The sequence below is a fragment of the Gambusia affinis genome, linkage group LG22 (assembly GCF_019740435.1).
Source record: "Gambusia affinis linkage group LG22, SWU_Gaff_1.0, whole genome shotgun sequence".
NCBI classification, from domain to species: Eukaryota; Metazoa; Chordata; class Actinopteri; order Cyprinodontiformes; family Poeciliidae; genus Gambusia; species Gambusia affinis.
In genome coordinates, this window is record NC_057889.1 from 5,926,862 (window position 1) to 5,943,616 (window position 16,755).

Below are 16,755 nucleotides of genomic sequence, written 5' to 3' on the forward strand. Positions count from 1 at the left end.
AACGACAAACTGTTCGTGTTTTTGACGTTTTTCGGGTGGACGAATAAGCATTTAAAGTTGACTGAAACTATGCTCTGAGTACGATAGATTTTTTTTTTTTTTTTTTACTCCTTACCAGCGAAAGGTGGTGGGGGCGCAACCCTGGAGATGTTTAGGTCCCCCTGCTGGCCTGGAGCTGAAGAGTCAAATCATTTAAAGTCCTCTGCAGACTCTTCTGTGTTAAGCTGAACATTGAAACCCAAAGCGTGAAAAATTTGTCAAGTTGTAAAGAGTTGTAAAATCATCTATTAATGTTTGTTGTCTTATTTTATGTACCTTTGAACAATACAACATGAACTGAAGAAACATCCTTCACCCATCCAACACGTCATTAGTTTACTCCCACAATGACAATTGCAACAAAGCACTAATTGCTCACACACTCCAATCGAGGCGCAGTGGTCTCCACTTTTGAAAAACAAGCGCGTCAAATTTTGTCTATTTTCAGAGCACACTGTCTGCATTACGCCCCTTTGAAATGAGGACAAAAGAACCAGTGTGTGTGTGTGTGCACACAACTTGTCGCCTTTCGTTGTGTCAGTCTCCATTAGTGCAGGAGCGCTGTTTGAGTGCAACTTTGTGAATAGAGCTCATTCTTTTCAGTCATCTGCTTCCAGGGGTAACAGAAGCAGGAATTTCACCCTGCAGATCGCAGGGTGCACAAAGCATAACACATAGCTCAGGGTTACCACAGCTATGTGTAGGTGTGTCTAACTTTACCAGTTGGCATCTTATTATAACTATGACATTGGAATGTCAAGATGCCATACATTGTCACAATTAGATATGGACAGGCTGTGCTGAAAGAATTTAGCATAAAAAAAACAAGCTGCAAAATATACAAATATATTCTTAACCACTGTTCCTCTCAAAAGATCCTATGTTAACAAAGCACAAAAAATTAAATAAAACATAGCAGCAAAAAGGAAAACAAAAACTCAAATACAACATCTGAAAGGAAAACACAGAATCAGGCATCAAAATAGGAATATACCAGACGTCCTTGTGCATGCATGTTGTTCATAATGCACACCAATTATTAAAATAATGGAATATTTTGCACATCCTAAAGTGTCTTAATCACATTCTCACAAAACAGACAAATAAGCAAAACAGATTTTCTTTAGTCAGATGTCCTCTACATGCACTCACTCATTAAAACCATGAGTTACTGAGGTTTGTGTAGTATCAGTTCATTATAATTGGTGTTCTTGATTTTTTTTATACATGTCTGTCCACATAAAAATATTTTCATTTTGAACAAAGTGAGAGAGCTTCATTATAAGACTGCAAAGAAAGATTAAAATGCTGTATGATGAGCTTTGGCTTTGCAGTTCATATTGGTTTTTGGAAAACATAATGGGTTACATAATTAAAATTAACTTAAAAGCATAAAAACTTTTCTTTTTAGTTTAATAAATTACAATCCCTATTCCTTCTGCTGAAGACATATACACGCTCCCAATGAAAGCACATTTAATTAGACCAGTGTTACATGGCATTAGCATAGAATTGGGACATTCCAGAGTTTTGGCAAGAACTTCGCCCCAGTTCTCCTTGTCAAACTAAATGCCAGTCGTTCTATGTTTATGCAGAACCACAGAATAACGTCTTTGCATAAATGAAGTGATGGAGCTTTTCTTCATTATGCTTGAGTTTTTGTAAATGCCAACAGTGTACTGTCACACTCCTATTGGTCTTTTGGGATAAACAGTAAAGGATAAACAGAAATGGAGATATGTTTTGAAATGTCTTCAGCACTATAAAATCATGTTGAAATGAGTTGAAGCTCATAAAGTTAATTTTATGCCTCCCAAACAAAGTTTCTAAAGTTTCATTTATGCTTATGAAATATCAAATATCTAAATGTTTCTTTCAGTAGTTGCTGGTAATATGTCTCTGTAATTCTTTAATCTAAACTGAATTACATTATGTGGCTAACCCAATTAGACTCCTAAAGCTAATCCTCAGTGGGTGGGGGGAATCTCCAGAGAACAATACATACCGCCCACACAAATATCTGCCACATGACAGACTGGGGTAGCGTCAGGACTCATATAGCTACAGGACTGGTTTTAATGACAATAATCTGTTTTTTTCTTTGTTTTTTTTTTATTAGATTGTAATGCAATCCTGAATAACATTTCAGAATAATGGATGGCTTGATGGCAAGTGGAAATCAGAAATTGGTAGTATGATTGAAGAAAATATGAAGTGTTGTCAATGGAAGCAAAATATTATTCTCTGAAAAGAAATACCAGCCTGAATACGAAGAATGGATATGGTCCAGAACTATTCAGCAGTGGCAATATATGAGCGAAAACGAGAGATGAATTCCTATGAGTCTCAAAATATTCGCCCACTCTTCACGTGGGTACCTGCTGAGCAGCTTTAATTATCCCAATGTTCTTTCTCTTATCTAATTAAAAATGTATGATTCTATAATTAATGCATGTGAGGAAAGCAAGCAGGTAGGATTTGTAAAGGGCATGTGTGGTTTAAAGACCTAGTCAATCCCTTTGAATGCATTCATAATGTGTTGTTATTTAGTGCAAAATGATAGCATACAAAATAACATGCAGTGTCTTGCAAATGTATTCATAAACCTTGAACATTTTAAAATAACCAGAGAATTTAATATTAGTAGCTGAGATTTTACAAGACAGACACTGCAAAACACAAAGTAGCTCAGGAAAAGGCTCATGATTTCCAAACTATCCAGCAAATAAAAGTCAGAAAAGTTCCCTGAATAACTTCCAGTGAGTCCAAATTATTTTAGAAGTCATCGGTTTAGTAAATAATGTGCACCTATGCGAAATTTAGTCTCAGAAAAAACAGCTGTTTTGCAAAGACATCAAAACACTTTATTGATTTTGTTATTCGTTTTGTACAAACTGACCTTTACTGACCATGGCATGAATGAAGGCATTGCTGAAAGAAAGCCATAAGAAGTTCAGCTTAAATGTTGCCATACATGATGTAAGGGGATACTGCACACATGTGGACGAAGATGCTTTGATCAAAATAAAGCAAATTTCTATGGCAAAACATGGTTGAGGCAGCATTTTACTAGGGCAATGTTTTTTTTTTTTAGAAGAGATCTTATACGATTTTGATGAAAATTCTGATAAAATCTTTGAGAGACCTGAAAATAGCTATTTATAAATACACATAATCTAACCCGTCTGAGCTTGAGCTGTTTTGCAAACTGAGAAAGGTTAAAAAACACATCAGTCTCTGGATGTGCATTGCTGATGAAGTCATACCCCAAAAAGCCACAAGCTCTTCCATATGAAACTGCACCAAAACAAAGTTCTACATAATATATAATATTGACTGACAGGACCGAATAAATCTCAATAATCCTAGATGACTGTAAACAGTAAGTGTTTACTCTGATTTAATGTTGGACAGTGAGAAACTGTACAGAGTGCATGAAAGCATCTGATATTAATTGTATTTTCATGTGCAAGGAACATTTAGTGCAAACAAATAACTTCTTATTTCAATTAGCACCACTGTGTAGATTAATTTTACTTGTTCTTTAAATCCCAAATAAAAGAAAAACCTTGAGTGCCTTTTTTCAGTGCCATGTTTTGTCCCTGAGATTATATGTGTGTGAGCATGCTCATATTTTACTCTGCATTCACCCATATCAAAGGGCTTAATTGTTCCTAGTTTAGAGTATGCTAATTGAGAGACAAATAATTTTGTCAGATATGGCATTGAAAAAGTGATTCAGCTGCATTGTTAAACAATAGTGATCTCAATGGTGAAAAAAGGACAGCTTTTTCCTTTCACAACATGCAGAGAAAAAAACGTATATAAGTTTGCAGGGTTTCTGCATGATGAATGTGTTGAAGTTTTTTTATGGTTCTCAGATCAACTCTTAATGTCATATCCAATCACTAAGTAGCTGATTTCAGAAGAAAAATCTAATACATATGATTAAAGTTGTCACTAAATAGAAAACTAGATGTATTTTTTCCTGGCCAAACTTATTTGTAGGAGAATAAGCCATATATAAATGTAATGATCAGATCCATTCTTTTTTGCTACTTTTGAGAGTAAAAATAGCATCATTGTAGCTGCACAAAATACGCATGACCTAGATATTGAACAGTGGGCAATTGTAGGAGTTTATGATGACTAGCATACAGTTTATATTACGTATTTTGTTGGTGAGGAGGTGGAACACAGCTTGCACAATGTAAAGAACAACAACTTTAAAATCTTAATAGGTTACAGACATTGTCTCATCATGTTTTATCCAATATCTGCATTTAAGGAAGAAAAATGGAGAAATACACTTTAGAGATTATATAATTTATTTATTAATTCAACTGAGACAGATCCAGATATAATATTTTATTATGCTAAAGTTTTAAATAAGTTTGACTTTAATTCCTGAGTAAATTAAGTGATACAAGATAATTACTAGAAGACCTAGAAGACCTGAAAATATTAACCATATTGGGTAAGCTATGGATAAAATTCACAATTCACAATGAATTACTTTACAGCACAGTTCCACAAAAGAAAAAACAAACAAACAACGACTTCCATCCATTCAGAGATAGTAATTAATTTCTAAGTCATAGTAAAAGTCATAGTAATAGTAATTAATTTCTAAGTCTGGCTTCCTTCCTTATGGAAGGAAGCCAGAGTACCTGGAGAGAACCAATGCATGCAAAGGGAGAACATAAAAAAAAATCATGCAGAAATTTTTATGCTTAAGGCCAAAACCTTCAACCTATGAAGGTTTTGAAACCCATTGTGTAACATTAGTCCAGTTCCACAAAAAACAACAATGTCTTAAAACGTTGTGTTCATTTGCGTTTACTATTGTATTTGCCATTTAAGTAAAACAAATACTAAAAATACATGGTTTTTATTTTTCTGTATTTAACAAGTTTTGTCCCTCTCTCTCTCTGTACACAAGGCGTTGCTGATCAGCCCTCAAACCAAACACAGAAACCGCTGAGAGCTGCATCCTTATCTGTTGCTAGAGCAACGGTCTCCCTCTATCCCATCTTTTACCCAGTGGTTTGCCCATTCGTCCTTTACCGTCCATTCGCAATCATATCGCGAGAGCACGCTGTGCCTTCAATGAGAAACACGAAGCCGTTTACGCGTATCGCGAGACTACGTCAGGGGGGAGAGGCAGTGACCTCATCGTCGTGTCGAGGCGGAGCGAATCGCTGCAACTTTGGATGAACTTCTAATTTGAACAAATGCGAGGCGGTTGGAGAAGCGCACGGAGCGGTAGATAAAGAGGTGCAGAATTCCCTCAGGATTTCTGCTCTTCTGTTAAACATATCAGACATTACTGACGCGGTTTATTTATTCCCGTTATTGACCTGCGAGAGCGGCGTTTTTTTCCCTTCTTCCCAAGGAGGCAGACAAGGTGGAAATGAATAAAGGTAAGTGTACGCTCACAGCTCTGTTGGGTCTTCACGTTGACACACAAACGCCACAGAAACCCTTATGTTGTCAGCGTTTCTGTGTATTTAGAACCGATTCATGCACCAATTTAAGGTGGTAATTGGAGGATAAAACTAAACAGAAAAGTTGAGCTAACGGTCAGATAACTCCGCGTGTCTGTGGTCGTGCATGTTAGCTAAGGTCTAAATCAATTAGCTTAATTTCTCTGATTTACTGCGCCCTTTATGCGGTGAGAAGCTTTCGGTTCCCTGCCAGGTCCATCACCCTAACGCACACCACTTCTGATAATGAAGACGATTCATCCTTGCTCCTAAAGAGACAGGAAATGGTGCAAATCGGATAAAGATAATGGTAATTGTTTGTTTAAGTCTTTCCGTGACTGCAGAGCAATTTGCGACGGCAAATCGCAACCGCTGCCGTGGGTTTCCCGACTGTCTCCATCTGGCTGATTGTCTCTTTCATTTGGGACTTTGTGCAAAGGTATACATCAAGCATCTCAGGTTATCGCAAGGGAAATTGCTAGAGTCTTGTAAGGTGCTAAACTCCGTTGCAGTCTTTTGATAAGGACGCAAACGTGAGTTCTTGCAAGATAAATTCCTGGAAAGTGTAATTAGTCGTGCTTAATCTGTGACGAATTTGCATGGAAATTGCAGCAACTTGTTTCAGTGTTGGTCACTGTCAAGACCTATATCATTAATCAAAATGGCGGTCTGTTTAGACAGATTGGAAAAGTGCTATGGTAAATGCCACAATAGAGGGTTGAGTAGAAGCCTTCACGATGCAGTTATTTGATAGAAATGAACTATATTCTTCAAACAGTAATTTACAAATGTTCTGGATTTGCAGAAGTTTGCTTCTTCTCTGCTTTGATGGCATCCTGCCAGGAACCCTCATTGTAAATGGACCCCCCACAGATGCTCTTTCTTTTATTATTATTGCCCTGTCCACCTGTGGAGTCTTCCCTCAGGCTACCAGCTCCAGCCCTTCAGGGGGCCAGCATGCACAGCAGAGGCATTCTGCTTCCTTCTTTTGACAAGTCCTAAATGAGCATGTCAAAAAAGATGACATCTCTATTCTGTGGGCAACTGGAGAGGGTATAATTTTCAACTTAAAGCACAGCTGCAGTACTGCCAATGCTTTCTTTCTTTTTTTCCTCCTTGAATGCATTTGGTTTGTAGCATTGCAGAATTTTCTGCATGAAATCAAGGAACTTTTACACATTAGCTGTTAAAGATTTGATGCCATCAGCTCTGCCTGGCGAGAGCCGGTGAATACCAAGGCTGAGACGATCTGCGGGCTGTGTCGCATTTACAATATTAAGTAGGCTGCTGAAATTGCTTGTGTAGGTGGAGGCGCGCATGTTCTGTCACACATGGAGCTGGCGAATAAAGGAGGAGGTGGGAAAACAGAAAAGAGAAAAGTATCAGGGCTTTTGATGGACAGCTAAAAGATTATTTAAAGGCCTGGTGATGCAGAATATCTGAATTATCTGCTAATGTTCCTTGATTAGCTGGAGATGGCTGAAACCTTCCTCTAAAAGGGTTGAAGCGCTCTTTATTTTAAGCACAGGAGAGGATCTCATTTTAATCTCTCAGGACCTTGGTTATTTCTCAGAAGCCAAATCTTTGAGTTTAGCTTCAGATGCCGTATGCTTCTGATTTCGTGCTGGAGAAGACGAGGTATTTGGCTGTTCATGTGGAGAATCTTACAAATGTTTCTTCAGGGAAATAAAAAAAGAAAAAGAGGACCTTTCAGTAAGCCAACTCTGCAGCTGAAGCTTTTATTACACACATGCAATGCATCACTAACAGTGGTTGGTAATGGGGTTTCACCTGTTTATGACCTCCCACACGGTTACTGTTTTAGTTCTGTTGCTCTTTCCTCCATCTCTACCACCTACGATCCCTCCCTCCCTCCCTTTTTCTATCTCTGCCAGTGTCTTTTTCTCAAGTCTCGCTTTCTTCCTCTTAGGGAAGGCATGCCAGGACGCTGACATTCTCATCATTTCTACCCACAACTTTCACCCCATTTCACCCCCTTTTTCTCTCCGTTTCATAAACTTTCTCATCAGTCTTTTTAGGCAGACTGCACTCATCTTTTGGGTGTATATTGTTTGTAAACCCTTGAACTTCCCACTTGTTCTCTTTAATCTGAATTTTGATAATTGGAAATGGTAAATGAATTTTTACATGTCACAAACAACATCCATCACAGAAGTTTGGAAAAAACATAGAAGGAAAGGTTTTGTATGTTGATGGCCTGGTCAGGGTTTTCTTCTTTTTTTTTTTTTTGTTTTCTGACCCGCTGGTTATAAATTTTCTTTTCTTCTAATCAATAATACACATAAAACAAGAACAAAAAATTTTGTAGTTCTTTATAAAAGAATCTTATTTATGTGTTGGTTAAATTAATTTAACTTTAACATGTACGTACTGTTGAGTGATGCATTTATAGGCTAGTGAGTCTATAAATGCATCATTTTCAAATGAAGAAAATGTTTTTCTTCATTTGAATGCATTAATGAAGAAAAACATTTGACATGTTGAATACTGATCTATTAAGACTCATCTGATTCCAATATCTGGTTATCTGTATAAGCATCTTTATTCTGATTGATGGATGGTGTATAGTACGAATGGCAGCTAAAGAGATGAATTTATTTTTCAAATGTGAAATTATTGGTTGATTTTTCAACCAATAATGGTATGCTGGAAGTAATTTCATATAATTACTTATATAATTTATAATTTTATATAAACTCAGACATAAAGATGAAAGGAAGAGGGTAGGACCCTTTAAAGCTGATATATTAACTGAACATACAATGCATAAATCTAAATAAATATATATTTTTTAGCCCATTTATCACAATGGAAATCACAGTAAAATGACTAACTGGTTAATATTACTTGCTCAAACAGACCGCTTTGGTCAAATTGCAAATTCCAACATAAATATTAAATGTTTCAAACGTAAACAAAGGAGTTTATATAAAGACATGGATGTAGCTTTGCTCGGATTACTTTATCTGTGTGTTCTTTTGAAGTAGAAGCCCTGCGTTTTGTTTTCTCGCAGCAAACAACCCTTGCAGTGTTTTCTCTGATATGTGAAATTGCATATCTCTTTGATCCATAGTGTTTTGGAAAGAATGGCACTGAAGCCCTGTTGAGGCTTTGACAACGGCTTTCATTGCTGCTGGAAATAGAGAAACTGGGCACAAGGGGTAAGCACTTACTTGAATCCAATTCAAGTAAATAGTGAACCCATAAAAGTGAAATTTATCTGATGTTGGACCTCTTTGCCACTCCCATTTTTTGTACGTCTAGTTAAATAACTCCTTAATTACAATTGAAAGTGGATTGTAGTGGATAGAAGTGATGGATTATAAAACAACTGCCGGTTTCAGTTGTGAGAGTTGAGGAAAAACTCTTAGGAACATCACGAAACAATGAAAGTGCAGGCTAACCCAACCCTGCTTCTGTTCCCTCAGAAGCAAACAGAGGGAACATATTCTATATTTACAGCAAAATAGCACTTTAATGTTTAGTTATTACAAATGAGCCTATAAGCTATGTCAGGGTTTCCCCCAGTGTATTATAAGCCTGGCGGGCCACCAGGCTTTACTTGTGCTCCCTCCAGGCTAAGCATTGCATACCTATTAAAACTCTTCATATTAAATATCTGCAATGTGTTGAAGGCCAAAGTTTGAGGTTTGTTTATGTATTGATTTAGTGACACCGATTGTTTTCCTGGGATCTCCCCAGCTGCGCTTCCCCACTTCTCTCTTGGTTATGACATAGGAAGAACGCAACAGAGGACAAAAACTATAAAGCTTAACTTCTAGCAAGCTAGGTAACGATGTAAAAATTCCTACCAACTGTCTCGCCATCTGTTTCCAAGCAGAGAGCTTCAAATTTCTGTCGTGGTGTATGACTAAAAGGATATCGCTACTGTTGGCTGCCTGGGATGGTATTTTTGAAAGAAGTGCTGTTCTCTCCCTTTTGGGATTGTTAATTGCTAGGTCTGGGAATCATTGGGATATTTTTTTATTTTAAATATCGGCATTGGTACAAATGAGCAGAAATGTATGTTAAGAAAAATAATACCTGACAGTGCATTTGTTAGCTTTTTTTTGGTTAAAATATTAAATGCTACATTATTTTAATCTTGCTTTTGATCCTCAAAGGCTTATTTACTTAATTCTCAGAGCTGTTGAGAATATTTTGTTTTCCAGATATTTTCAATTTCAGAACTGAAAGAGGGTGTACTTACTTTTTTTTTTTTTTTTTTTTTTACCACATAGATGAATAGATTTAGGCTCAAGAAACCATTTTCAAGAGTAGTCTTAAAAGCCTTACATAAGAGTTATAATGAAGGCTTTAAGTGTCTATATTAGCTATGTTAGCCTACTATCAAAATGACTAAATTTACATAGTGAGCATTTATGATTAAATGTTTATTTTCCCTGCAGTGCGTCCTGGAGGGAATGAAGCGCCACGTGACTACTCTGTTGTACGATGACGCTTTAAGTTTAACTGCCATTACAATATTAATGTATTATGTTTTGTGGCATTGATAAAATCAAAGAAATGCAACAAACAAATCAGATTTTTGATGCAATTTTTAATTTGAAAATTCGACTGAGAAAGATGGTAATTTTTTTCCTTTTGGAACTCGGAAAAATCTGCTCCCACATGCAGTTTGCATAACAACGATCGCGCCTTGTAAATAATCACCGTTAAGTGTGTGATCAAAAAAACAACACCATGCACAAAAAACAACAAAACGGAACATGCATATCGTTCCCCTTATCTGAGCAACAAACGGAGTGCAATAAAACGCAGCTTGCAGTTATAAAACTAAAACGGCAGCCTTTTGAAAAGGTAAAGTAAATGAAATTACATTAATACAGTTTAAGTTTGATTTCTGTGCAAATGCCAAACAAGCCAGTGCAAGGGCAAAACGCAGCAGCGTCCTCTTCTCTTTTGACACGCAACCAACGCAGCCATCCTCGGACCTGAGCAACAAAACACAGTGATATCGATAAAACAAAGTTTTGTGTTGTTCTATGGATAAACCCCCAGAAATCGACTAAAAACAGTATCACCGAGCGAAACCTTGATCAGGACATATATGTCCAAAATATAGCGTATTACAGTTTTATCCCAGAGAGCTAAGAATAAGGAACACTGTAGATGTTAGTTTATGAGGTAGTGCTAAGATGGGTTCTGTTGTGTGTATTAATACATAATAAGGTATATTAGGGTTATAGTCATTTTTAGGGGAGTTCTCAAGTATTAGAAATTTCAGCTGTTTTTGAGCCAATTAATCCCCAACCTCCTCAAGGTCAAGATTTAGCACTCAACAGTATATTACTAAATGTTTGCTACTGTTTAAGTACTAAAAATACATTCATCCTTCATTCGTTAAAGCTGAATCAAGTAACTGACAATCTGGTGACATAAAGCAAACCAGTTCTGTACTTTTTATGCATGCGGATATTTATAAAGTTGATGCACTGATAACTTTTTTTTTTTTTTTTCAGGCAAAGCTGAACATTTCAGAATAACAGCAGATTATGTGATTTCATCTGTATTGCACAATATATGAACACAAAAATTTAGAGTATTTCTCAAAGAATGCATTTCTTTGGTTGCTGCAATAAATTTACCAACTAATGACTGCTATTTTTTTTGTCTACCTCCCTTTTGAAAAGACTGGCAACTCTTTGCTCTGCTGGGTTGATTCCCTGCTTGTCCTCAGGTCACTGTACTAGTTTATATATTGATGATTAAGGGGAGAGAGAACGATCGGTAGTGGCTGCTAAAGTTAGTTCTCATAGTATGATGTTTAATTTTTAAAGCGAACATTCACTTTCACCTTTCTCTTTCCAACACGTGGAGATAAAATTCGCCTACCTCTGCACACAAACTGAATTAAAGTGCATCTATTTCTGGAAAATATTGCAGTTTGCCAACACTTTTGTTGCTAGAGATAGAAACTTTGTGGAAAATGTTTTCACGCCTTTTGTTTTTTACTTTAAAATACTGTCAAGCCTTTCTGTGGGTGAAAGTTTCTCCGGCTGGCACTCTAAGCACCCAAGGAGGACATCACACCCATGCTTCAGGATCAAAACACAGAGAGCTACACCAAGAAGAAGTGGCAGCTGACTTCAGCAGTTTGTCTACTGAGTGGCAGAGGGGACAAAGAGCAGCACGGCAGCTGACAGGGACATGAGTGTGACTGAAAGGGGAAATAGCATCCTTTAAAATGTCCCTGGGCTGCCATGAAGAAGTATTATCTGACTTTGTGGGAAATTTTGCAAAATCTGAGTGGGAAAAACGACAACTGAAACAAACCAGGAGAAAATACATCTTGTCTTGTTCTGTCATGCCACACAGTGTAGACGTTCTCAGCATACAGAGGTGACTCCTGGAGGTTTTAACTTTATCCCAGCCTTGAAACTGATTGATTACATATCTGGTAATCTACATCAAATGTAACTCTTGAGTTCTCCCCCTGGGCTGTTCTCCCTGCCTCACTAAGACTCAACAAACCAAACGGATAATCTTGTGGCTAGTTGAGGTTTCTGGTAATGTCGCTTGGGGAGGGTTAGGAGACTGGATCAAAGATTTTACACAGGCGTGTGGGTTGTTGCTTTATACATCTGTCAAAACAAGAACTCTCCGCTGCTGGCAAACGCTCACCATCCGAGGAACAGCTTTGAAGTAAACCTTTTACTTTCATGCTTCAGTCGACTAGCTTTATTTAATTACCATAGTTGGGATGAAGTTCTTAATCTTTTCTGTAATCTCAACAGGAAATTGTTGACATCCCTGAATACCTACGCGTTCTTCTGGAGTCCCAGATGTCCCTTTTACTTGATGAAACGTCAACTATAGTTAGTCTCTCGTCTTTTGAAAGAAACGGAAAACTTTTGTTGGCCTCTAATAAAACGCATATGATTACTTTGAAAAGATGCTTTCAAATCCAAACTTATTTTTGTGACGTTTAGTTTATGCATAGGTAAGAAGTTACAGATTTTTTAGCTTTCAAAAAAGAGCCCCTATGTAAACTAATTTGTCCAGGAATGTTGGGTAAAGACTCCGCTCTTTTTCGTCTGCGGACTTAAAGTGGCTGTCTACACTTTACCAAATCACATGTGGGAGGTATTATTTTCATAATGCCAGCTGAAAGATGAGGCTGGTTGCCTACTGAGGGCATCGTTTTGTGAACAGAACATCATTCAAGGACGAGAGAGCCTAATAATTGAAGACATCCTGCTTGGATTTGTCAGTTCCAAGGAGGGTCCTGCTTTGTGCCATGGTTCATAAAACGCATAAATCTCGTTTGATCTACTGGGAGCTGCAACAGTTTTTGGCTGAACCTTCACCAATCTTCCTGCTTTGCACATCCATGAGCAAACTGAGGGATCGTGCTGAGAGCGGTCAATCTGCCTCTCACTACTTTTATGGCACTAACATTCCAGGCTGCAGGAAGCCAGAACTGTACTGTTGGTCAGGATATTTCCAACTTCATCAGGTGAAAAACAAAAACGTTGAAGCTGAATTGAACAAAAGTTTGTCCATGAGTAATATTTGTGAGAAGAAGCAAGGATTCTTTTTTCATTTTGATAAAGTTTTTATGACAGTTCATGTCAAATGATAAGAAAATTTTTTTATAGCAAAAATAAAAACCATAACTCCTGTGGATCAGTCAGAGATTTTCTGAAACCTTGTCATATTTTAAGTGATTTTAGTAAGTTTTAATGATGGGGCTCTATAGCTTCTTGTTTTATTTGCCTTTTTTTTTTTATTTTTTCCATTTTTTCCGTTTTCTATTTTTCTGAATTGCATTTTTCTGAATTTTGTTGCATTTAAACCATATTTATTAACCTAAAATGTGTGTAATTATGTAGTGAATGAAAAATAATTTGATATATCAATAGCCAAAGAGGTTGGCATTAAACAAACCTCTCTGTGAATGTTTAACAGAACACTGAGTGCTTTTGAAAGATATTTAAAAATAAAATAAAATTGTTCTGGTAGCGCCGCAGAAATAAATCTGCGCTATCATCTATAATTGTGCTTAGTAAGATTAAAATGGTAATGTTACACTTCAAATTGCAGATACATTTCAACAGGATTGGGATTTTTGTTTCACCTTTGATTTTAAACAGAAACAGACAAACCTACTTTAGGACAGATAATAAAACTTGATAGGTTTTATTATCTGCGGTTAAAAAACATTAGTTTTACAACATCTGGCTTGCAGGTGAGAGAAATGGAAACTAAAACAGGAAAACGATGTACAATTCGCACTGATTTGTTGCAACCTTTCAGCTATCTTTCCAGGAAAGAATATTTTTACTTCTTGGGAAATGTCCTTGGTTGCTACTGTTGCGTTTCATATTTCAGGGCTTTTTAAAGTGCAAATGTTATGTGGTGCCATTCGCTCACTAGATTCATTTCATCTCATTTTCAGCTGAGCCCAAGGCCTGCATTCACACACAGAGGAATGTGTGATGGTGTTGTGTGTACACAATGGGAATGACCTCACCGTTTTCATCTTTGTTGAAACTCAGCATGCTGTTAAACAATGAAATCTGTGTGCCCCACTTCCCACCCCGCTCCTTCTTAAAGGGTACCTGTCCTCACCACAGAGTTGTACATTTACTTCCTGGTTTAGAAAGGTTCTTAAAATATTTACTGAACTAGTTAATGATTATTTGAACAAGCGCGGTTTGAAGTGTTTTGTTTCAAAGACTTACACAGCAGAGAAACAACCTCCACCTCCTGTCCTAACTGTGGTGACCTTTGAGTAGGTGAGAACAAGAACTTTTGCTTTGATCGTAAAAACTTAGAAGTTTCTAGTTCCTTAATATGCATGTTAACACAGCCCTTTTAGATTGCTGGACTTTGGAAACCCCAGGTCTATATTTCAGTTATGTTAGGCTTTCCCTCCCCTTTTTTTTTGGCTCAGAGTTTTGCTTCTGCTTGGTTTTTCGGCACAAAAAATAACTAATTTGTTGCTGCACCACCTACTAATGCTCATAAATTCATGATATATATATTCACTGTATAGATACTACAGTAATATTTAGTTATATTTCTTTATTTAAAAAAAAAATTCACATTAACAGAGATTAGTATTTTCTTGTGGTTATATCAAATCAGATTGTTTTGCTAATTGTTGATGGGCAGGAACATTTGTTTTTAAGATGAGACATTTTTATGGCAATTCCCTTTGCATAATATAAACTAGAAGTGCATGCTAGAATTTGATATCGGTCGCGACAAATAAACATTTTACTCTCACTTGTCTATCTTTGCAATTCTTCAGATTTTTTGTGACCTTTAATACTTTGGGAAATTCAGTGGATACCCATTTATTTCGGCTTTCATGTATTCAGATTCACCTGTAAGCAGATTTTTCTTTGTGTATCAAAGGTAAATTTTTTGGAAGAAAATGCCCCTTTGTAAGCTGAAATTCCTGAATGCAGTGGTGTTTGACACACTATTGGCTGATGTTTGCAAGAAAAGCCAAAGTAAGAGTTCACCGATTATCACTATACTTCCAAGAGTGGCAATGAGGACGATCAAAGATGTTAGCTACTGTGGAAGTGCTACGATGGTTTCCACTGTGCATATTAATGTATATTCAGGTATATCTTGTGGTTGGACTGTTAAATGTAAGAATGTTTTTAGAAGGGATCTCGAGTAGATTTCAGCTATTGACAAGCGGTTAAGGTCGCTCACCACTGTAAATACCACTGTGGTACATTTAGTCTAACAAATGGGTTGAATATCTTATTTGCATGCAAAATGTGAATTTCTGAGACTGAAACTACATTATAAACAGTCTTTTACAATATTCTTATTAAACACATATTTGTGATATATTCCAGCCTTTATATGTGACTAATCTGTCCAATGGAAACATTCGCTTACATTTAAGACGAGAACAATTTTTGCTGCCTGAAAAATAACCTGAAAATATTCAGAACACAATGCACTTTTCCACTTTTTGCTACTGTATGATAATAAGGTGTACATATTCGGGTTAGGGACCCATCGTAACAGTTAATAGCACCTTTTAAAATGATAATCCTCAACAAAATTTCAAATTTTGAGTTGGTCTCCAACATGGTTTGATTTGTTGCCATTTTGTGGTCCCTTATTAGTCAAGGTTGTAGAAAGAAAACAAAGTTGTTTTATTTCACGATGTTGAACTGATATAATAGTGTATGACTGAACATTAAGAAATTTGAGCTCTTTGTCAAAACAGTCATTTTCTTACTCATTGCATTCCAAGAATCGTTCCTCCTCTTTGCACCTGCCTCCTGTAGATCTCACCCTGTCGTCATGAGCTGATCTTGGTATGCTACTTAATCACCCAGACTGAGTGGGCCGCAAACGGTCATTGGAGCAAATTTACCTCATAGCGCTGTGATCCATTCTAGTAGCCTTTAATGCCTCTGTCGGGTCTCATCCATGGCGGAGAGAAATGCTTGATGTGTGGTTTGTGGATGTTGATGGTTTTCATTAACTACCTCGTCAGAGGAGAGTTTTGTTGCTCTAGTGGTATTTTCTAATGACGGCAGACTTTTGTGGGAGGGAAAGCTTATTGATTGAGGCCCCACTGGGTGGTTTTTAATAAAACGACTGTCAGAAGCCCTTTAACATTTCTGCATGCACTTGATCATAAAAAGCTGCTTTTGAAGCAATGTAACAATGAACGTACTCACTTCAACTTACATTTCATAATATCTGTGTTTTGTAGTCTTACCACTGATATGCAGGGTGCAAAGAATAATTGCTTTCGTTCCATAAAGAAATGTATTGAATATTGTTTAGCTTTACAAAGGAAGTTTGTGCCTGTGTTAGAGATCATACTGTCATTAAAGCTATAATAGGTTCTAAGATGACTTGAATAGGATGATTGTAGCTGAACATCACAGTCTGTACCAGAGATGAGAAACGTATCTAGAGGGTAGTTCCTCAAAGCACCATTGCATCCTGACATGAGATCCAATAAGGAAATGTTGCCAGGCAACTGGTGCTATTCCACTTTTGGGTACTATTGCTTGATAACAAAATAGTTTTTTAGAATAATGGCAGAATCAGCATTAGAAATAATAATGGTTTAATGTACTTATCAGTATTGAGCAGAGTTTAAATCTGGATATGTAGTGCCATGTAATGAGAACCTAACAATGTGTAAATGCAAGAATAAGAAGCCTCTTTCCTGTTCTTGTATAACATGATTTTT

At 36.9% G+C, this 16,755-nt stretch overlaps 1 protein-coding gene across 3 annotated transcripts in view; it reads left to right on the top strand.

The window, feature by feature from the left end:
• The first annotated feature begins 5,232 nt into the window (after positions 1 to 5,232).
• The window catches only part of sipa1l1 (signal-induced proliferation-associated 1 like 1), a 73,048-nt gene continuing 61,525 nt past the window's right edge, over positions 5,233 to 16,755 (top strand). For all 3 annotated transcript variants that reach the window (XM_044105763.1, XM_044105765.1, XM_044105764.1), the window contains exon 1: positions 5,233 to 5,462. The gene's annotated coding sequence lies outside the window, so the exon portion shown is untranslated. The remainder of the gene's footprint in view (positions 5,463 to 16,755) is intronic.